The sequence below is a fragment of the Lissotriton helveticus genome, chromosome 9, assembly GCF_964261635.1.
Source record: "Lissotriton helveticus chromosome 9, aLisHel1.1, whole genome shotgun sequence".
Lineage (NCBI taxonomy): Eukaryota > Metazoa > Chordata > Amphibia > Caudata > Salamandridae > Lissotriton > Lissotriton helveticus.
In genome coordinates, this window is record NC_136070.1 from 374,564,126 (window position 1) to 374,587,919 (window position 23,794).

At 43.7% G+C, this 23,794-nt stretch overlaps 1 protein-coding gene across 1 annotated transcript in view; it reads right to left on the reverse strand.

Annotated features, from left to right (window-relative positions):
- Window positions 1-23,794, reverse strand: part of ATG2B (autophagy related 2B) — a 1,105,913-nt gene that overhangs the window by 342,455 nt on the left and 739,664 nt on the right. The window lies entirely within an intron of this gene.

Consider the following 23,794-nt stretch of genomic DNA (forward strand, 5'->3'; position numbering starts at 1 on the left):
CACCCACTTCTATGCTCACCACCAGTAGTGGAAAGCAGCCACTAAGGAGGAGGAAAAATACAGTCTATACAGTCTTTGGAGAATGCCTCTCACAGTGCTACAACAACAAACTCCCATCCCAAACTAATTCAGTAACTAGAGCTCCAGTATCATAATATATACAGACACATCACCCACATTAACACATTTCCGTGCTCTCACAACACACCAAAACAACAGATACGAAAATGTTCCTCTTTCCAGGGATTTAAGGATAATCCCATTCAACTTTCCGTATTCCGTCCATAAAGGTGAAGGTGAAGTACAGCATGAGACGTGGAACCCCTGAACCAAGCCTCAAATCATTTTGGTGGGCTTGCTACATGCTTTCAAACTACTAAATACAGAAACACTATATATGGCTACCGCACTGTTTTCCTATGTGGATAACTAAGCACACGTCAGGCAGGACAGCAGTTGAAAAAGACTAGGAAAAGAAGACTATGTTAGCGTAATCAGTTTGTAGGTAACTGGGCCATAACTATTTCATCCTTTTCTTCATCCTTGCACTTTCAAAAAAAGTTATAAGATAGCTGACACGTGTGTGCTTCTTAACAAGCACATCTGACTCTGGAAAGGCAATTACATCCGAGTTTTTATGCCAGTCAATATGCCAAAAAAGCCAATTTACAGAGCAAAACAACCTAATGTCCTGGATTAGACAAGTGTAGCCCACCTTCACATTGCAGTAAGTGACTAAGGGTCTGATACAGAGTTTGATGGACAACCGCATTACAAGCACATTAGGATAAAGGGGGTGGCATATTCATGATGGTTGCGATGGAGCATTAGTCTGCCAAACTCTAAATCAGGCCCTTTATTAGAGAGGGAACCCAGTAGAGGATCCACTGGAATTTCCTGCCCAAGGGACTCGAAGCCCCCTGAGTCTCTTCAGAAGACATCCTCTACTGCTTATAGCCTGAGGCTGAAGGGTGTGGAGGTCTCCATGCCTCAGGTCATAGAGATCCTGGACTAGACTGACATCCTGAAAGTGGATGTGGAGGGATTATTAGCAACTAGGTTCTCATACAATTAAATCTCGGAGTTCTTTCTACATGTGTCACACTTCCACTGTGTAAATTTAGGGTGTGTAATCAACCTTCATCTTGAGAGACTGGATACTCCAGGGTTGCAATTGGAGGCTCTTCCTCTCCGGAACTCCACCCCCTTTTTACTGGTTCCCTTTTTTGAGCTACACAGGTGATCTGCTACCCAGGGTAGAGACGTGTAACCTCCTGTGCTACTTGTTTTTCCTGCACTACAGCACCCTGCCTGTTGTGGCCCTGAGGAGGAAGACTTCTTCTGAGGAGGCTTGTAAGCCCCCCACACCCTCCCTCTTGCAGAGTCTCCGAGTCTAAAACTCTGACCTGTTGATGCAACAGCAGATCCTCCCCATCGAGCAGCCTGATTGAAAGACACCAAATTCTGTGACCAATCCGGAGCCACTAGGTTGGCTTGGGTCCGGACTGTCCTCATATTCTTTAGAACTAGAGGCAGGAGAAGTATCAGCGAGAAGGCATACATGAGTCCCGTGTTCCACACCAGATGGAACACTTCTCCTAGCAAGAGGCGCCTAGGGAGCTCAAACACGCAGAACTGCTGGCATTGAGTGGAATAGATTGAGCCAAGGTTCTCCGCATTCGCAAAAGAGACCTTGCGCTACCAACAGGTCCAACTGCCATTCGGCGTTGATGACTTAATTTGTCCGCCCTGGCGTTCAAGAATCCTGCAAAGTGGTTTTCCACCATGAAAATTCCTTGATGGGCCAGCCATTTCCAGAAGCACAGGGTCTCCTTGTACAGGGTCAGTGACCCCACCGTGACCTTTTTGTTGCAAAACCACAAGGCAGTGGTGTTGCCTGTAAGCACCTGTAGCGGAAGAAAGGCTTTCAATACTATCCCGATGGCCATCAGCTCCAGAAGGCTTACATGGAGCCAAGCCAAGACTCTACTAGAGACCAGAGGCCTAAGATCTTTACCTCTCATAGATGCTCTACCCAACCCAGGAGTGACACACCGGTCATCACTGTCATCTCTAGGTGGGGCAGGAAGAGGTGTCTGACACTGACCCAATCACAATCCTGCAGTTACCACTACTGTATTTTTGTCGGATAGAGCCTTGATGTTGATCCCACTGGGCCTTCCAATCCCACTACAGAGCCTGCACATGCCACTTGGCGTGATTGACTAGCAGCCTCAGAGTTGCCCTCACTGAAATCCAGGGAAGAGGTCAAAAGATCAAGATCATAACCTGAATGTCTTGAACTCTCCTTTCTGGGGATAAGGCACAAAACCAAACCATGTTCAGAATGGCTCTAATTAAGATGAGCCTGAGGAGCCCGGTGTGCCTTCAGCACTGTGACAGTGAACACACACAAGGACAGGAGGTTTGCCGTAGTCTAGTGTTGGTTAATGACTGCCTGGGTCAAGCCTGCTTTCAATAGCTAGTCGTCACAGTAGGGAAAGACTGTCAGCCCTGACTTCCAAAGGTGTGCTCCTACCACCACCATCAGGTTTGTGAACACCTGAGGGACACTGGTCAAACTAAAGGGGAGAACCTCAAACTGAAAATGCTGCTATATCATCATTAACTGCTGGTAATGCAGATGAGTCTGCAGGACTGGGTCATGGAAATAGGCATCCAGCAGACCCACTGCCACTTTCCAGTCTCCAAGGTCAAGGGAAGACAAGACCTGGGCAAGGGGCAGCATTCTGAATTTGTCTTTCTGGAGGAAGGTGTTGAAAGAGCACAAATCTAATATAGGATGAAGGCCTCCGTCCTTCTTCGGCACCAGAAAGTAGTGGGAATAACAACCACAAACCACTTTGGGTGCAGGCATTCTCTTGATAGCCCCTTTGGCCAAAAGGTCTTGCTTTTCCTGTTGCAAGACAGACAAGATGGTCCTCTGCAAGTTAATCCAGGGTCGGTGGAAGGTGGGGAGGAGTGTCTACAAAGGGTAAAGTGTCTCCCTTCCGGAAAATATGCAGGACCTACCTGTCCAATGTTATTGTCTGGCAACCTGGCAAGAATCATTGGATTCTTCCTTGAAACCAGGGGTCTGTGCTACATTAAGGGCACGCTAAAAGGGTTTGGTAGGTGTGCCGCAAGGCGCAGTAAACTGACTGGCTCACTGACCCTGACAGTGGGTGCCACAACCTCAGCCGCAAAAATGCTGGGCGCCTTGCTTAGCCTAAAGTGCTTACCGGTATGGGGTACCTCTGCCAAAACCACGTAAGGAACTGTAAGAATCATGCTCCTGGCTAGGTGAGGTTGGTTAAACCAAGAGAGAGTGCTGTGGTACCACTCCAGAGAAGAATCTGCCTTGTCCCCAAAGCGGGGAGTCCTGTCAAAGGGCATTCCATTTGGGACACTGGTCTTGCCCAATAGAATTGGTGGTATATAGGAACAACAAATTGAGAATTTAACCGCGTCGCGACCCTTATAGGTTGAGTGAGGATAGGTTGGAGGTCTTCCAGGACCACCTGGAAGGACTGGAGAGACCGAATTCCAAGGAGCATGTGAATAGCAGACCGGCAGTTTGGCCAAAGGGCCAAACTGGTGGAAGAATATACCCTCCTTCCCAAATGTCTCCACTCTTTTGGAGTATCAGGGGAGTAGTCAGGAAAGTATTTGGGTTTGTCCGACTGGTAGATGCCTGCACCACTAAGCTCCCAGGAAAGGGGTGCTGAGACAAAAATGCAGGGTTGCCCAGGACAAGTCAATAGTGTCTCACAATTTGCGTTTTACTGGGGGCCAAAGTAAGGTTTGGCGTAGGCCTCTAGGAAAATATCAGTGACTGCCGCATTAAAATGTAGCAGGGGCTCAGTAGAGGTTTGCCCCGATTGGAGCACTTTGGTCAGAACATTGGTTTTGACCTCTAAGGTGGGAAAGCTGGAGGTCAAGAGCTTTGGCCGCCCTCCGCATGATCACTGAAAATGAAGCACTCTCTGCAGGCCCTAGGAGTGTGAGAAAGCTAGAATCAGGAGAAGTGACAAGGCCACTGCCCTCTTGGTGGTTATCATACCAATTCTCTTAACTGTAGGGTTGGACTATTTCAACACCTACACCTACATTGGCAGAATCCCTATCAAATCAATTAAGGATTTGTAAAGTGAGTCAAATCACCTGTGAGGGTCTCAAGAATCAGAGCATGGCCTTGCGGAACTCTTGGACCTGCCTCGGTTTAGCAGAAGGCTCCTGATATGTGGGATGTGCCGGGACAAGTTGTAGAATTGGCTCCAAACTCGAGCTACTCGGGAGCGAAATCGAGAGGTATGGTGACGCCCTTACAATTTCTCAAGAGTACAAGAATGGCATAAAGGCGCAGAGTCCTGATTAAATATTTTTATGTTTTTACTTTGACTTACCTGAAGATTTGGAGTATGACGAAGCTTGATCTCAGGATACGACTACCTCTGGACTGGGACAAAGACCAACCTTTGGATTTAGACCGTTCTCAAAGACGAGTCCTCGAGTGCTTGGTGACACCGAATTTTGTCTCATGGTCCAGTATTGGCTTCAGGCTTGACAAGCAGTCACTGAAGGAATTGTGACCGACCCCAGGTACTACAGGCAAACCTGATGAGGGTCTGTCACAGACATTTGCTTGCGACAATCCTTACTGGGTTGAAAGCCTGTAATTTTGGGTGGTACCTTTTCCCCTGAATTCTGTAAATTTGTGGTAAAGAACGTATCAAAGGGACAAGAGGTAGCTCCAGATCCACGTCTGGTTGCACAGAAAATAAAGGAACTGACGTCTGCGCACAAGACTGGCACCTATATAGACTCTGCAAGTGATTTACAGAGCATAACATAATTAGTGCGGAGCCACAAGGCACTACCTACCCGCACGCAGAGGATCTGCTGAAAAAAAACTCAGTATCCAATCTGTCACCTGGGGAAAATTGATAAAGGTGACAAACCTGCATTTAGAAGTTTCTATCAGAAATAGAGTTGCATCATTCTTTAGTTATGACTGAATAATACGAGAAACTATTGCCTACTATGAGAGTAGTGAGGTAAGGTAAGACATGAGATATTTAGGGGTGACTGGAGGCTAGACACATCTAGACAGATCTATCTTTTTTTACTTTTTTCTTAGGCAGTAGCATAACAAATACAACCTTACACCCAGTATAAACAATAACATTAAATTAAAGAATCAAGACATAGATGAAATCGTAAAAAAATCAACTCATTTTTATAGGGGATTACTAATTTCTTCTATCAAAACATTAACATACATACATACATGTATATTAACCCAAACATGATTGGAACTCTTAGAACAGCTGCTTGTGTTACATTGCTTTTTAAATATATAGATATCTATGGCCTCCTAAACTCATAGAGAGACCTCAGGCTGGACATTACTCTTCCAAATGCATGCAGTGTGAAAAAATGCAATCAAAATAGCAACAAAAACAAATGAGTTGAACATGTCTCTGCTACATCCTAGCATCATACATCATCATATATTATAATTAATTCCAAGTCATATTGGACTTTAATGCTAGTAATATTCTAGATTTAAGATAGCACAACTTTCTGATAGGGTATAACCACTGGAGAAGTCACAAACATATGTATCCTGACACCTATTTGGGATAATGTGTATCTTTTTCAGCTCAACTTGGCGGGTATCATATAAAAATAAAAAAAGGTTCACAATAAACTCTGTTGACAACCAGTAAGACCATTTCTTTGCTCATAGAGTTAGTTGGTCCTGTGCTTATTCTAAAAAAGATATGATATTAACCAGCCTGTCTTTGTGGCTCATGGTTCAGCAGGGTAGTACATAACTTGGGGAGACAATTGGGTACCTGATCTTTACCTTTTTTTACTTAGTTCAGCCCTCATCTGTAGGCATTAGAAAATACCTTAGATGGAATATTGACCTTTTCACCTATTGCCTGAAATATTTTACGAACACCAGCAGAAAATAATTGATTAGCAAACTGAATATTGGCCCCAGGGAAATTTTACGCATCTATAAGCCACTTAACAGTGTTATATCCATGGAGTTTTGGTACACAGAAATACTCTAAACCCTGGCGACCGTAACAAGGTAAGGCAGAAGTTAAGGCCTGCTGAGAGAGCATGGAGAACCTCTCCTTCCACAACACACCTTCAGCACCTGAGGTCCATAAGACGTTACTATAACAAGATCATGCATAATTCCCAATGCAAACTACTTCAGGACACAACTAGACAATTCTAAAAACAGACCAAAAAAGCTTTTCAAAATCATCAAACAGAAAGCTAGTTACAGATCGACCCTTCACCTTAAAGATTTGGACCGGATATACAATTCGCCTCTCGACACCAGGAAACCCAGGCCCAATCTAGTCTCCTCCTTATGCATCATAAGAAGTGGTCTTCTCTCTCTGATTTCACAACAAAAAAAACCAATGCTGAATGGATTACCTTCAAACTTCCTGACAAAATTGAGATGCTCAAGATAATAATATTAATTAAACTGAATAACTTCTTCAAAGATCCTCTACCCGCCAAACTCAAAGAGCTTCGATCTTCCATACTCCCACTTTTGTCGAAGATGGTCATTGCTTCTCTATCCCAGGGCACAATTCCTGATTGTCTAATGACAGGTCAGGTTCTCCCAATCCCAAAAAGCCAAATGCTGACTTTTTTAACCTCAACAATTTCCGTCTGATTACGAACTCTATAAAACTAGCAAAACTTCTGAGAAATGTGTACATTTACAACTCTGCAACTAAAGTTTCAGCTCCTCGGCCACTGCAAATCTGCCTTCAGAACAGTTCATAGCACTGAAACAGCTCTGACACACATTTTGGATGACGCTTGAGACTACTTGAATAGAACAAAGCTTGCCTGCTTATACTCCTTGATCTCGCCTCTGCGGTTGATACGGTCAAACATGACAACATGATAACATGACAAACCTTTTGGAGATAAGAATGGGTTTATCTGGTCCCATCCTAAGCTGGTATTTCTCTTTCCTTCATAATAGACCTCAATGAATCAAAGTCAACCAAACCCTATCAGACATTACTCCAGTATTGATTGGGGTACCTTAAGGATCCACACTCTCAGCCATGCTTTTCAACTTGTTCATGGAACCGCTGACCAAAATTCATACACACTGAAATATACTATACAACATGTATGCGGATGACACACAATTATATTTCCTCACCTGAAGATATCGAAACTTTTAACTTCGTCCTTCTGAAAACCCAACAATGGTTAACCCGCAATCACCTTATGTTAAATACGCTCAAGACAGAACTTCTCCTGATCGCCCCCTACATTCTCTCTACTCCCATAGATGAATGGTTCAAACAGCTCACAGAGCTCAATTGCGCACCACATGTTGTTAATTCTACTAGATCTTTAGGCATTACATTGGACAAATACCTCAATATGCAAGATCACATCAGTGCAACTACCAGAGGAGCTAATTACTATTTGAGCACTCTGAGGAAAAATAAACCCTTCTTACCCCCAGATGACTTTTAGTTAGCAGTCCAGTCCCTAGTCATCGTCCGTCTAGACTATGGCTGTGCCACTCTTGCAGGTCTACCCAAAGCCAGCCTGGCTCCGTTAAGGACCTTTCTTAAATCAGCTGTTAGGCTCATCATGGGATCCAGTAAACACGGCCGCATTACACCAGGCCTTAAATATCTCAAATGGCTCCTGTTTGAAGCCAGAATTCAGTTTTAGATAGCCGGAATGACCCATAAGGCTCTTCATTACAACACTCCTATCTACCTGGCCAAAACCCTTAATTATTGGGAGGGAGTCGCTCTCTAAGAAGTTCTAACTCTCTATTGTTGAATGAATGAATGAATGAATGAATGAATGAATGAATGAAAATATTTGTAAAGCGCGCGATGGCCGAACGGCTTCCTGGCGCTGGGAGCTCAAAGAGCCGGGCAGAACGGGCCAGGAGGTTTTAGCTGGGGTAGGCCTGGACAAAAAGGAAAGTTTTGAGCGCTTTACGAAAATGAGAAAAAATAGGAATCGAACGCATAGAAAGAGGAAGGGAGTTCCAGAACCGGGGGGCAAGAACAGAGAAGCGGGTTCCACCAGTGCGGGATTTGCGGAAACGGGGAACAGTGAGAAGGGCAGAAGATGATGAACGGAGAGTGCGGGCAGGGGTATGAAAGGAAATCAGAGAATTGATGAAAGCCGGTCCAGAGTGATCAAGGGCCCGATAAACAAGGCACCCCAGTTTGAACAGGGATCTCTGCAAGATGGGCAACCAGTGAAGGGATTTGAGGACGGGAGTGATATGATGGGATTTAGGCAAGTGAAAGATAAGACGGGCAGCCTGATTCTGGATAGCTTGTAGGCGGCGGGTTTCATAGGCAGGAATGCCAGCGAACAAGCTATTGCCATAATCAAGGCGGGAGGTAATGAGAGCAGAAATAATAATTTTAAGGGAGTCAAGAGAAAAGAAACGAGAGATTTTCCGGATCATCCGGAGGGAAAGAAAACAGGAGGACACCACGGCACTGACCTGGCCATGCATGGACAGGTCCTGTCTGACCTTGATGCCCAGAGTTTTAACGGAGGGAACGGGGGTGGGGGAAGGGCCAAGAATGGGAGGCCAGAAAGCAGAGGACCAGGGGCTGGATGAGCCGCCAATCAGAACAAGCTCAGTCTTATCTGGATTGAGCTTGAGGTGGTTGGCGCTCATCCACCCAGAGATAAAAGTCATAGTGGAGTGAAAAAAGGATAGAGCGTGAGGAGAGGAGGAGAGGTCAAAGACGAGCTGGAGGTCGTCAGCGTAGTTATACACAGAGACCCCCAGCTCAAGAAGGGAAGAGATAAGAGGGTGAATGTAAAGATTGAAGAGAAGGGGAGAAAGGGAGGAACCTTGGGGGACCCCACAGGGCACCGGGAGGGGGGAAGCAGAAAAACCGGGAAGGTGAACAGCTTGAGAACGACCTGTCAGATAGGAGGTGATCCAGGAAAGAACAGTGCCTCGTATGCCCGCTGCGCTGACACGGTCCAAAAGGATATTATGGTCGACCGTGTCAAACGCAGCGGACAAATCGAGGAGGATCAAAGCTTGGGGAGAGTTGACGTCGGCCTTGGCTTTGAGCTCGTCAAGGACGGCTAACACCACGGTTTCGGTCGAATGACCTGAGCGGAAGCCAGCTTGGTGGGATGCCAAAAGTTGGTTCCGTTCAACATAAGCAGAAAGACAAGAAGTAACATAAGATTCAAGAATTTTAGCAAGATAGGGAAGAAGAGAGATAGGTCGGAAATTAGAGGGAAGAGAAGAATCAAGGCCAGGTTTTTTAAGAATAGGAGAAACAATAGCAGATTTAAATGAAGAAGGGACCAATCCGGTGGAAAGAGAAGCATTAAGAAGAGAGAGAGGGGTGTCAGGGCAAAAGGAAAAAAGGGTTTTGAGAATGCGGGCAGGGGCACAGTCAGTGGGGGAGCCAGACTTGATTTTAGTGAGCAGGGCTAGAAAAGCGTCCAAAGTGAGGGGAGGAAAAGAAGAAAAGGAAGATTTAGGCGCAGAGAGGGCAGAGTGAAGAGGAGTAAAAGGAGTGACCAGGATATTAGATTTAATATTAACAATCTTCTCAATAAAGAAGTTGTTAAGGGAAGAGCAAAGGGCCTGAGAGGGAGTGAAGTGAGGGCAAACACGATCGGAGGTGGCCAAGTTCTTGACCAAAGAGAAGATTTCTTTGGATTTGTTAACCGAGAGCGCCACTTGTTCGGAAAAGAATATGGTCTTGGTGATCAGAATGGCCTTCTTATACTCCCTGAGAAGTAGTTTGTATTTGGCCTTGTGGTCAGGGCAGTAGTCACGACGCCAAAGGCGCTCTGAGCGTCTAAGCTCCAATTTGAGAGTCTTAAGCTCCGGGCTAAACCAACGGTGAGCCTCATGAGGGCGAATAGACTTAACTAGCTTATATTGAAGCCACAGAAGTTCAACATAAAACTTATAATCAATCCTTTTCAGGTCTTGCTCCTAGAATATGGAACGCAATACTTCCTGAACTGAGTTCTAATCCTTCAACTACCTCCTTCAAAGAAGAATTAAAAATGTTGTTACTGAATAGATACCTTCAGCAGTAGTCCTGATCACAAGAGGTTGGGACTATCTTGCCTATATATGTTTCTGTATCCTGAATACTTTAAGTCGCCAGTTTTCATTGTATATTTATTTTGTTTTTTGCCAGTTATTTTTTGCTTTTGCTGCTACAACTTATTTGCTATTTGTACAACATTCCGCTAACTGTATTTTTACCTGTTTATTGCCTGTGTTTTTCTATGTTTAACTTGTTTTGCTATTTGAACAGTGCTCTGATACCCGGATGGGTCATGTTCGCGCTATAGAAAACTCCTTAAATAAAATAAAAAATAAAAATATATTTCAGTATGTCCTGCCATACATTACCCAGGTGTCTCAGACTCTTATATCTCATATGTTTAGGGTGTGGTGTGGTGTCTTACAATTGAAATAAATAGTAAGTCAGGTGGCATCTCTAGTTTGGAGTCTATGAAAATTGGATTGGAAGCTTGTTCTTTAATTAATTTAATAAGACTTCTACATAGTGCTGGGCAATGTGGAACTGAAAGTGGGTATAGCCCAAACCCTCCCCTCCCTACCAGGTGGTAACAGTAAAAATCTCATAGGCATTAAAGGTTTCCTATGGGTTCACATGACCCAAAAATAAGGCCCTTTAATTGTTTAAAGAATGAAAGAGGCAGATATTTTGGGAGGAATCATAACAGATAGAATACTTTGGGGAGGAGTATCATTTTAATAATGATAGCCCTCCATACCATCAAGATTGGGAGCCCTTCACTCTTGTTGAGCATCTGGGGGATCTCCCTAAGAACTTGTTTATAATTGTTATAACTGGTGAGTCTAATTCCTACCATATGATATGCTGGCCCATGGTTCCTATACAAATACTCTCTGCCTTGTCCATATTAAGTGCATTTCCTAAGGCATATTGCAAAGGCATGGAAGTCTGCTGTGGGACCTGTTCTGGAGACCTATGTGGGGGATATTACCACTTGGGCTAGGGCCCAGGAGAGGGTTTTGCTTTGGGAAGATGCATGTGGCATGCATAGATGCCCTGTGGCTGGTCTACAAACAGAGGTATTGGAGGGCTGGAAACACCCAGCGGGAGAGATGGAGTCATAACCCAAGGAACAGTATGGGATACTTGATGTTGCTCAGGGCCAGGACATGGGGCTGGGACAAGGAGTGCAATGATGTAGGCTGCTCCCCCGCACCAGAGACATTATGCCTCCACACACTGGTTGTTGTCTCTGCTTGCACAAGCGGCCACCCCTGCTTTCCTCTCCACCCCCCTCGTACCCTGACATGTTTCTGGATATTTATCCAGGCGACTCCCACATGTGTACCCCCTTCCCTGCAGTTACTCCTTACCTATGGAACATGTCCACACTGAGACAGTTTTGCTTTTCATTTCTTATGTTCTTTTCAAATTTCTGCTCCCCTCCTGACCTATTGCCCCCGAACGCCACAGGACGCACCGGTAGGAACACTTCTTACACTCAAACAGGTGCTCTGCTTAGGTTGAGCTGGCGACCGCATTACAGCGCAGGCCTGACCTATGATGCTGGTTAATTTTAATTTGATTATATACTGACAGAATGTCTTGGTCAGTCCATGCAAATTTTTCTCTGACACTTATTCACTGCATCTGTTTTGATTTATGTCTTATATGCACTTTGCTTACTAACTGACTGATGTTGCTCTGTTGCTATCCTGCTTCCGGAATACTTGTTGATTATGGAATTGCCAACAAATACATGTTTTAAAATGAGGTGCATTTCCTGAGAAGATACCAAATCCGGGCACTACTGTTTGGGGAAGATTAGGGATAGCTAATAAACAGTAATCTTCCTATGCCATGATTTTGATTTCCAATCTGAGGAGTCTGATTGGTTTGACAGCCAGATTATTTATCAACATTTTGACAAATGGTTCCATATACATTGCATAGAGACATGGCATCGGTGCCCCCCCCCCCCATCAGGTACCCTTGGTACCTAAAATATCAAAACATTTTTGCAATCCAGCCCATTAACAGATACTTTGAATCACCTTCACAAAAAGAGTTTCGAAGCAAAGTTATTACATATCCCCCCCAAGAAAACTACCATTCCACCTACTTGCAAACATGTTTGGCATCTAGAGCTGTAAGTGCCAAAGGCTGTTGCATAGTTTTGCCCCAATCTATCAAAATTGTTGTTAGATTAGTATGTACAGTAGTGTCTCTCCCTGGTACAAAACCGTGGAGGTCTAACTTTAAGGAACTACACCAATAGATATGTGGATCTGGATAGAAAAAAGTGATTTATCTTCTGTTGCTATTGAACTATATAAATGCTTTTTTAAATAGGAACAAATTAGTTCTTTACTGCCATCTGTTTAACACTCTTGGTAGGATACTTAAGCAAGCTATCAAATACAGAGGTGGATTTCCTGTGGGTGGAGTACAAATCTAATACCAGTATGAGTACCATTTGGAGGGTTTAGACCTGGAGACAAAGAGTACACTACCTACTGCTGAACAAAATGGAAAGAACAGATATGATGTATCAAACATACTTATATTGGAGAAATATAATATTTTCAACCTCAAAGCGCAGATCAATGCTTCCACAAGAATATGTGTGTCCTTTCAAGTACAATAGTTGAGATACCAGTTGGATAAAAAAGTATTTTTAAATATGTATACAGGTACAGCAAAAGTCTGAGTTTCAAAGAACAGAAAAAACTGAAACTAGGGTCGCAACTCCGAAGAAGGAGGGTGTCGCCGCTGGAGCTGTCGCACTGCACCGCATCAGGAGAAGAATCTCGCAACGAGGTCGGAGCGTGTCGCTGTCGCTGTGCCTGCCGTCGCAACTCCGGAGAAGGAGGGTGTCGCCGCTGGAACTGTCGCATTGCACCGCATCGACCAAGAGCACCTCGCATCCCCAAGAAACGGGCCGCCGTCGGAGCTGCTGTCGTCGCATCCTGGATGTCGCCGCTGTAGTTGTTGCATCGAGCAGAAGCTTCACGCATCGTGGAGAAGAGCGTCGCCGCTGGAGCAGTTGCCGTCGCATCGTAAGGGTGTCGCAGCTGCAGTCCACGCATCGAACCGAGAGCTTCTCGCATCCCCGAGAAGCGTGCCGCATCTGGAAGATCTTCACGTCTTTATTTCTTTGTATCTGAACTTTGCCGCATTCCCCATCGCTGCTACATTGCTGGTCGTGGAAGCGCAACGCAACTTAAGGTACATTGACGTAGAGTGTCGCATCTAAGAACTGAACTGAACTAAGCTTAATCTACCATCTTATGTTGTGTTATGTTTTTTATGCACTTCCTTGTCAAATGCACAAGGACGCTCCTTAGCTGGAGTAGCTGTGCGCACAATAAAAACCAATAACATAACATAACATCTTAAAGTAATCATAGTGTGTATTTTTGTCGTTTATGGTCTTGTGGTAACTCTATATAAAGTCTACTTATTTTTATATAAAACCTGTGTGGTGTCCATTCGTAGTGTTGTCACTGGGTTACTGTATGTAGTCACAACTAACTTACAACGCCTCTGAAGTAAAGCCTTGACTGCTCTCGCCACACTACCTAGAGGGTAAGCAGGGGTTATTTTAGGAGTGTAATCCCCCTTGTCCTGACTAGAGGAGAGGGTCCCTACTTGTCACAAGTACCTACCTGTGCCAACTAGAGACCCCGAAATCTAACAGTACACCTATGGTGAAATTCGTGCATTACATTTTAAAGGATTTGCACAGACTGCTCTTATGTACCTCAGTAAAAACTAACCAAGAAATAAAATGTAAACTGCTATGTATAGTAGAAACCACTTGACAGCAGTTTTCATAAGGAAAATACCTCCAAGAAACACTGAGATCTCAGGTCAAAGCCACTACTTTACCACATATTTCTGTGGGAGGGGAACTTAAGCCAACGATAATTAGTTTAAGAGTGAAGGCGTTCGCTTAGAGTTTTATTCACTATGCCTACCTTATTGTGATTATGTAAAGTAATAACATAATGAGAACAACCCAATGTTACATGATAGCACACAACAGTATATGAATGTAATTCACTGTGATTCAATTCATGGCAGCAAATTAATTTCACAATAGCCAACATAAGTCTTATAAATAACTGCCCCAGTCTCAAGGCAAGATCACAGTAAATTTGAACCTGTGTCCAGCATTTTGAAAAATACAGTTCCGTTAGTGCTGAAGTTTGACAAATCATCAGTGGCAAATCTTATAGAACATAATATTTATATGTAATTATGTCTTTGCTGGAGACCAAGACCACTGTACCAGACGTCTACCTAATTCAGCTCCACAGCACATAACGCATGCCCCAAGAATAAAATGGTTACCTCCCCATATCTTCTGTGGAAAGGCAGCCCATTCATGATGATGTGCTACCAATTAACATAAGCCACAATATCAACAAAACAATACATGAATATCTCAAAGTTTTCACCAGGCAAGCCAGAACAATGAAAATAAAAACAAAAACCTCCCATCGTTACCATTTTTAAAAGTGGCAGAGATAATGAGTGTTGTGATGTTTTATATGTGAGAGTATTTTAAATTGAATTCTGTAGGCTACACTTAGCTAAAATAGTGCATAGCATTGTACTGTGAAATGGTGTCTTATTTTCATATCTTAAAGCCAAGCGAATGATGACATTTTGAAGTTGGGTTAATTTTTACGTGGGAACTATATATCCACATCCTGGCAGGGAGTAAATGCATAGAACTTCCAAATAAAAAAATATAGATGTTTTAAATACAGAAACCTGCAAATCCATTTTCATAAAAATCTATTAGGATGACTTTACGCTGAAAGTTTGAAAGAATATTTGTAGATCAATTCTGTTTGGATGCTTTCCTGCAGAAGTACAATAATTCACTTTTGTTTGGACCCCATCACTGTTGGATTCCACAACGATTAAAAATTACTTTTATTTGATTTGGTTTAAATCATAAAAAAGAGCGGGTTAACCGCTAAAAACACATTGACGCTTGTGACTTAAAATTCATGAGTAAAATACACATTAATTAATAACTTCACATTAAAAGCCTTTTTGATCAGTGAAACGGAAGAAACAAAGAAAAACAACAGTGCAATTTGTGCTTTTAGGCTTATGATAATTGTTCTAGTTTGGGGTGACTGTTTCTTATCCTTAAATTGGCTCGAGCTGATTATCTAAGCGTTTTTCAGAGTCAAGTTCCATGTCTTTCTTTTCTAGTGCTTTTGCCGCCAGGCTTAGGAACTTTAATGATTTGCATGCCAATTGCACTGTTGATCCTCCTAAACATTTTATTACTGCGGATCTGCAGGTCCTTATCTGCTCTTTTTTCATTGACGGCCGCAGAAGTTCTTTCCATTTGGAGGATAATACAAAGTAAGTGGAGCACTGATTCATTTCCTTGTCCACAGAGGCGGCAGTCCATTGAAGGCCAGGTGCGTTTCCATATTGGCGTTAGATCTTTAGTCGGATACACTCCCTGTCTCATTAAGATTAGTTGCTGTTTCATTCGGTTTGCAAAGTGTTCCAAAAGATATGATTGGGGCTTTAGCTTTTTATATGTTGGCAGCACCATCCATGCATGTGTTTTCTTGGACAACGTGGCTTTATCCTGTTCTTGGGACCTTTGATTAATTATTTTGTTAACCAATTGTTTAAACTGTGGATAGGCTCTGGGTATAGGATCGTGCACCGCGGATAATCTTGTGTTTTAATGCTTCTTTCGTGCCTCCAGGGTTCGCCCCCCGTCTGGGGCGATGAGTCTATGATCCACTAGTAGCAGTGATACCTAATTGGGTATTCCTGTCCCTCTGGGCACAGATTCGTGCTGAGTGTCCTGCTCTTGATTATTAATTCAAACTTCAAGTGCCGATGACTAAAACATAATGCTTCTTCACAATGATTCGTTATTCCATAATTTCATTTATTTCTCTTGTTTTCCAATGCATTTCGGCAGATATTACTGCCTTCATCAGGGAAATAAATTTCTTCAAAAATCAAAGAATAATAATCAACATCAGTGATTTCATAAAGTTCAATACATATGCTGTTTATACAACGACTTTACTCGTTTCTGTTAGTTTGTTTATACAATGCTAAATTGGTGCCGTGCACTTTGCGAGTTCGTGTGTCTCTATTATCCAAATCTATGTTACCGTTCAAGATTCTACCGGTAACATTCACTAACTATCTCTGGGCGTTTCCTATACTGGGATGTTTCTAAGAATGGCTATGGCGGTTGTTCGCTAGCTGTAGCCGCTATACTGGCAGTTCAACCTCGCTGCACGCGCTGGATTGTTAGTTTGTTTCTTAAACTACAAGGCTCCACGTAGTGTGGGCTTCTACTTTTAGGAAGTTCTTACGCGCTTTCTGTCTGTTGGCTACAGTCTCCGTTGCTCACCTTAGCATCTATGGTGCCCTGTTCTGCGGCCCGACCCGCTGTTTCTCTTCTCTTCCGGTAATCTTACTGGGGGGTTCGCGCGTGCGCACTGATATTGCCTATGTGGTAAATAAATAATTAATTACCAGTACTATTTTTGAATACAGTGAATAAAACAGATAGCTCAATAAATAAGAGACAGGATTCGAGGTATCTTGAGTCTTACAGGCTTTAATCAGGCATAAGGGAAGGGACAGGAACGGGATAGCCTGCACGGAAATAGAAAGGATGGCAGCTGCCAGAGAATGGGTAAGGGGATAAGGGTAACTTTCAGTAACAGTACACAGTATATATACTAAAACAATTACATTACATTCAATACAGTAGGCGTAGCAGTAGGCGTAACTCGTAGCAGTCGCGAAAGATAAGAGTAAAATGGGTGTAACAAGAAGGCGTGTACAGGGCGTATACATAGACATGTGATGTAGACGTCATGGAAGTGTCATAAATGGGGCGGAAACATGGAGGGGGCTACCTGAGCAGCTGGGACCTTTAACCTAGTGGTGCGCGCAAACGGGCAATGACGTGTTACCAGGAAGAACTGGGGCTATGACTTCTACACTAGAAGAGGAGACTAAAGTCTGCAGGGTCAGAACGACTTGTACCTATATCATATCTGGTATCTTGTGTTTGGAATACATGTTGATAGAATCCAAAAGTTATCAGGGCAGAGGCTACTTGACACTAAGACTGGTGCATGCATAATTCTACATGTATTGCGTGTGCTAGGAATATTCTATGAATATTAATACAGTATTTCTCTTACATGGAGACAGGAAGGCTAGACCATAGCTGGAACTATTGATGCGATTCAGTAGCTTAGGAATGCAGAGAAGGAGGGCTGGACTGATAACTAGAAGCATAACATACTCTTGGCAGACTGGGAGGCAGAGCCAGGCCGGGCCGGGCACTGCGCGGCAGAAAGTAAGTGAAGGGTCAGGGATGCAGGTGGGGGCTGCATCGCTCCTCGGAGCGGGTTCAGAAGACTGGAGCTTGAATCTGGTGTCCGGGCCCTTTTGAGGCCTAGAAACGGGGACAATTCGGTGAATTAACGTGCACACTGTAAAACGTGGCAACATAGGCCTAATACTCGTTGCTTTCACGAGGACTGGAAACTGGCATACTAGAGTTGGACACAACTATGATTGCGTCTTTAATCGATCATAGGGGGATACATGCATATCGATCATGCACATATAGCTTAATATGGGGAACACGTAGGCACATGTAACATGGCAAAATTTACTTTTCCACATTCCCTCCTTGTGCCCTACGTTTCCATCAGGAAACATCAATATTCATAATACCATCTATCTGTTCATATAGCATCATTTGCTCGTCTCGAATTGTCTTGGAACGGGACTTAGGACTAGGAATACAGGATGTAGCACACAAGCCGCAAATCGCAGGGCCACATTGTAAACAGAGGCAGCAACTGAATATGATCATTACTGCTATACCTAGGAATGACAATACTTTCCATCCCCAGGCAGATATGATACTCCAGAGCCAACCGGACCATGTCCAGGTGCCTGGATCTTGGTGTAACTGATGGGCAATTTTATGAAGTCTGGTTATAGCTGAATAAACAGACGGCGCGTTATTAGGAATGAAAATGCAGCAACTAGATCCGATGACTCTACAAGCTCCTCCTCTATCGGCCAATATGACGTCAAGAACGAGACGATTTTGGAGCACGACAAAACGCATAGCAGATTGTTCTTCGGTTAAGTTACCTAGAGCGGAAGTAGTCTCATTCACTACTGCTTCAAGGGTTCTGGTTAACCTACGTATTAACTTACTATTCTGGACAGGGCCGATAAAGAAGAAGAAACCTTTATTGAAGTCTTGATATTGTTCTAGAGCAGTTTCAGTTTGATCGACAATTGGGGACTCAGTCTCCCTTCTATGTCTAACGTGTACTAGATGTGTGTTTCTGTGATAATCAGATGGGGCTAGAAAAACTGGTGGCAGTAGGAAGGCAATATAACATGTTCCATCCCAATCAAGGGGCAGACGAACATATGCGGTCTGACCACAAACAAAATAAGAATGACGTGAGGCTTTGAGAATAGATTTCCCACTGTCACTATACTCGACAGTAGTAGTACAATCACTACGTCCTACATGTGCGGAACCATTCTTTCTGACACATAATTCGCCTTTGACTGGTAGTACTGAAATAGCAGGCAATTCTGGGGTAGTATCGGACTGAACATTCAGAACCATGAAATTCGAGGAATAATTACCTAAATCATATACTTCGTTTTCTAGATCTAACCCTGTTCTATGGGAAAGACCTTCCTTGTCTGGGAAACATGTTCTATTCAGAAGGGACATATCAGTTGAGGATGACGTTAACGTGGACCATGCTCCACACGAACCATTATGTGAAAACGGATAAGGAAAAAGTGGCAGAACTCCCTTCGGTGTCTGGAAAGGGGGGAGTCGACCACACACCCAACAATTAGTGGCATTGCTGGTCTGGTGTGAATAGTGCAACATTCGAATGAATGTATTGTTACGCATAGCAAGACGATAGGATAGCTCGTGAGGAGGCAGATCACTAAATGTGTGCTCTACTGTAACATTAGAAAGCATATGTACATGTGAAATTGGAAAACATAAATGTAAAGCATAACTTATGCATGTAACCATAAGACTCAAAAATAACAAAAAGAATAGAACGATAATACATCTTTTAGAGTTTTGACTAACTCTCTCACTGTGTGGGTCTATCTCATACATGTCAGGAACCTGTCTAACCGTTTCACCCGCGAGGGACTTAGACAATTAAACTGGCTGACTTATTTTACTAGACCGGAGTTTATCTTTATACTCCTGCTGCGGAGTTTTCTCTAACAGGGGAAGTTTGAATACAGAGTCTGTTTTTGGGCAGTCCTTAGGAATAAGGCAGTCTTTAATCAATGTCTTTTGTCGCAGTCCATGGAATTTCTTGATATGACTGATGTGGACCCATCCTCGGCGTCCTTCTAGCTTGACTGCGGTCCTTGTAGTTAACAACACCATTTGGGGCTCCTTCCAACGGGGCTCCAGCGGACTTGAACGATCGAAATTGCGCACCAGGACGAATTCTCCCGGAACGACTTCATGCGGTTTCACCTCAGTGTTGTCTGGAAATGCAGCGGCAACCTGTGAACGACAAGAGTGTAGGGCAGACATCAAGGAAGCTAGGTAATCTGTCAGCATATTACTGGAAACATCTGTAATACTACGGGGTCTAGGTGTACCCCACATGTTTGGAGGACGGCCGAATACGACCTCATACGGGGACAGGCCTGATCTGGAATGTGCAACCATTCTCATGTAGAACAGAGCAACTGGCAGGGCAACTAACCAATCTACACCTTTTTCTGTACATACTTTAGCAATGCGGATTTTCAAAGTCTGGTTATGTCTCTCTACGAGACCGGCTGCTTCAGGATGGCGTACACAATGGAACTTCCACTGGTACCCTAACAGAAGGGAAACTTGTTTCATGAGCTCGGATGAGAATGGCTGGCCGTTATCTGAATACACGACCCTAGGCAATCCAAAGCGGGGAAAATACTCACGAACCAACTGCTTGGCAGTGGTCGCAGCTGTGTAATCTGGAACTGGATATGCTTCTGTCCACCTGGACAAAGCGCATACAACTACGAGGACATACTTAAAACCTCGACATCGCTCCATCTGAATATAATCCATTTGGAGGACTTCAAAAGGGTGGTCAGGAGGTTGGAATCCCCCTTGTTCCACCGGGACACTTTTACCTGGATTGAACTGACAACATGTCATACAGGTACGTACTTTCTGCTTGGCTGCTGCTCGTAAATGCTTGTTGAACCAAAGGTTCTGGATACTGTCTAACATAGCTTTTTCTCCTAGATGTGCTGGACTATGTGCGGTATTAATAATGACTTGAACCATAGAGTCGGGGAGAAACCATGTGGCTTTTCCCTTCGTCAACCATCCTTGATCTGTCTGGACCCCTCCTTGTTCGGACCATTTCTTGATTTCTTCGGGAGTAGCATGTAACTGTATGTCTATGACATCTTGTGTAGGGTCCTTAACTGTCATACAAGTAGTCTGATCTGGAGTGAGTGTCTGTGTCGTGTTAACTGGAATGTCTGGAGTCTGAGCTGTAAGCTTGGCTGTTCGATCTGCTAGATCGTTACCTTGAGAAATGATATCAGTGATTTTCGTATGTGCCTTGCACTTCATGATAGCGATAGCTGTCGGTAAATGTATTGCATCTAACAGAGCTTGAATGAGAAGACCATGCTGGATCTTGGTTCCATGAGAAGTCATAAAACCTCGTTCTTGCCAGAGCACTCCGAAGTCGTGTACGACTCCGAATGCATAACGTGAATCTGTATATATGTTAACTTTCAGGTTCTTGGCACGTATGCAGGCTTGGGTCAGAGCGACTAGCTCTGCTGCTTGAGCAGACAGGGTATCAATACGATGTGTTTCTATAACTTCGGTGTCAGTAGTCACTGCATACGCGGCTACTAGTTCTCCTGTACTTGTTCTCATACATGAACCATCCACATAAAGTGTCAGGTCAGGATCAGGTAATGCAATATCTGTCAAGTCTTGTCTTGGCTTTGTCATGGTGTTAACAACTTCCACACAGTCATGTGTGGCAGTATTTGAAGTAACTGACGGTAACAGTGTAGCTGGATTTAGAACGTTGCAGCGTCTGATTTCTATGTGTGGCTGAAACAGTGTCAGTTCATAACCTGTTAAACGTGCAATTGTCAAGTGCTGAGTCTGTGTTCGATTTAAAAGAACTTCCACGGAGTGTGGGACTTGTACTGTCAGGGAATGTCCTAACACTATGGAATCACTGTGTCTGATAGCTAGAGCTGTGGCTGCAACTGACTTGAGGCACGCAGGCAGAGCCTGGGCCACTGGATCTAATGTGCTAGAAAAATAAGCACAGGGCTTGTATTGTCCTGCTTGATCTTGTGTGAGAACAGATAATGCAGTACCATCACGTTCTGTGACAAAAAGTGTAAAAGGCTTACTGTAGTTTGGTGTTGCTAGAACAGGTGCTTGGCATAAAGCTTTCTTTAATTCATTGAAAACAAGTGTATGTTCCTGGGTCCAAGGGAGGACAGTCGATACGGCTGCCTCCTGTGTCGTTAACTGTATCAGTGGTTTGGCTAGATATGCGTACTGAGGAATCCATTGTCTGCAGTAAGAAGTGAGGCCGATAAAAGCTCGTACCTCCTTCTGTGTCTTGGGCTGTGGAAGATGTGCTATTAACTGGATACGGTCTGGTGTCAACTGCCTACCCCTCTTGGACAGTAAGTGTCCCAAGTAGACCACTTGCTGGACACAGAATTGTAATTTGGAAGGGGACACCTTGTGCCCCATCTCGGCCAGAAAATACAGAACCGTAAGTGACGCTCGCTCGCAGTCACATTCAGAACGGGCTGTAATTAACAGATCATCGACATACTGGAGTAGGGCAGTGTCAGTTGGCATGTGAATATTGTCTAGTTGTGTTTTAAGTGCTTGACTGTAAATGCTAGGGCTTTCTGTAAAGCCTTGAGGAGCTCGTGTGAATTTATAGCTTCTTCCATTTAAACAAAAACCAAAAAGGAACTGGCTGTCTGGATGAATAGGGACACTGAAGAATGCGTTCTTGAGATCGATAACTGTGAAGAACGTAGCTTCAGAATCAATGGCTGTCAATAGGGATGAAATATCTGGGACTACTGGGTACTGGGGTATGATACATTTATTAAGTTCTCGGAGATCAATCACTAATCGATATACTGGGGGTGCATTTGGATCAGTACGTTTCAAGACTGGAATGATAGGAGAATTACATACGTTGGAGTCAGTTTCTACAACCACTCCTTGAGCAATAAGTTCGTCAATAATTTTGGATAAGGCTGCTACAGCCTCAGGTGGCAATTTGTACTGTCTGATTCGTGGTAATACTACACCTTGCTTCAGAGTCACACGATGGGGTGTGATATGCATACAACCTACATCAGTTGGACCTTGCGCCCATAAATGCTGTGGTACATTCAATAATCTTGGATCAAAATCACGTAATACATAATGACCTTTGAAGTCTCTCAAAAACAGGCGGACCCCTTCTGGGGAGCAGCAAATTATGGCACCTAATTCTTTCAGTGTCTTAATGCCTAATAAATTTTCTGGACAAGATTTCGTGAGTAACAAATCAGTAGTTCGGGACAATGGACCGACTTCTAGAGTAACTGGTTTCGATATTTCATTAACAATGGGCTTTCCTGAAAATCCAAGGGAAACATTTCTTGAGCCTGAGAGCGGAGCCCCTGGAACCTCGTCATGACTGATGGTAGTCCTACTTGCCCCTGTATCAATCAGAAACTTTCTGTCTTTCCCTAATACTTGACTATGTACATAGGGACCCTCTTGATCTACAGGTATCTCGATGAGAGGCAAGCCTACCTCCCTCTCTAGGCTGTTTCATGAATACGGCTGATAATCTGGATACTCTGTCTGTGCATACTGGTACATCTGCTGTGTAACATGCTGTGTTGCAGCTATAGGCTGCGGTACTGTAACTGTCTGTTGTGCATTCTGCGGTGGCTGGGAAGTCTGTGAAACTTGTTCTTGTCTCGGCGGACGTGGTCTTTCTTTAGTCTTACCAGTAGCTATGTTGTGTTTCAGAACTGCACATTCGTTTATAAAATGACCTGGCTGTTTACAGTAATTGCATGTCCCTTTAACGGGAGCTGCAGGATGACTGGCTTGATTCGGACCCCTCTTCTGACTGTCTTGTGGAACAGACTGTGCAACTAATACTTTCATTTTCGTGTCTTTCATACGTCTCCTTTCGTGTTCCTGCTCTTCCCTGATTCTGTTCTGGTGATACTGGAGCATTTGTAACATTTGTGATGGAGTATTAGCTTGCCAGGTACTTTCGACTTTCAATACTCGATTTTTAACTTGTGGACTTGAATTCTCGACTAGTTTGGTAACAAAAAGATGAGGGTATGACTCACTACTTGTTTTCAGACCACTGTTAATAATAAAACATTTCTCGAATCTAGAATAAAAATCACTAGTATCTTCGTCTTGTTTCTGTTTACAGGCTGAGATGGCATCCCAGTCTTCCTTTTTCGTGGCTAGTAATCTTGGCAAGACTTGTATTAACAGTTCGGGCAAAGCTTTAGCTTTATCCCCAAGACCGGTACCTGGTACTCGTGTATTATCTTCAGCTTCTAGAGCTGTCCAATCTATCTTTTTCTCTCCC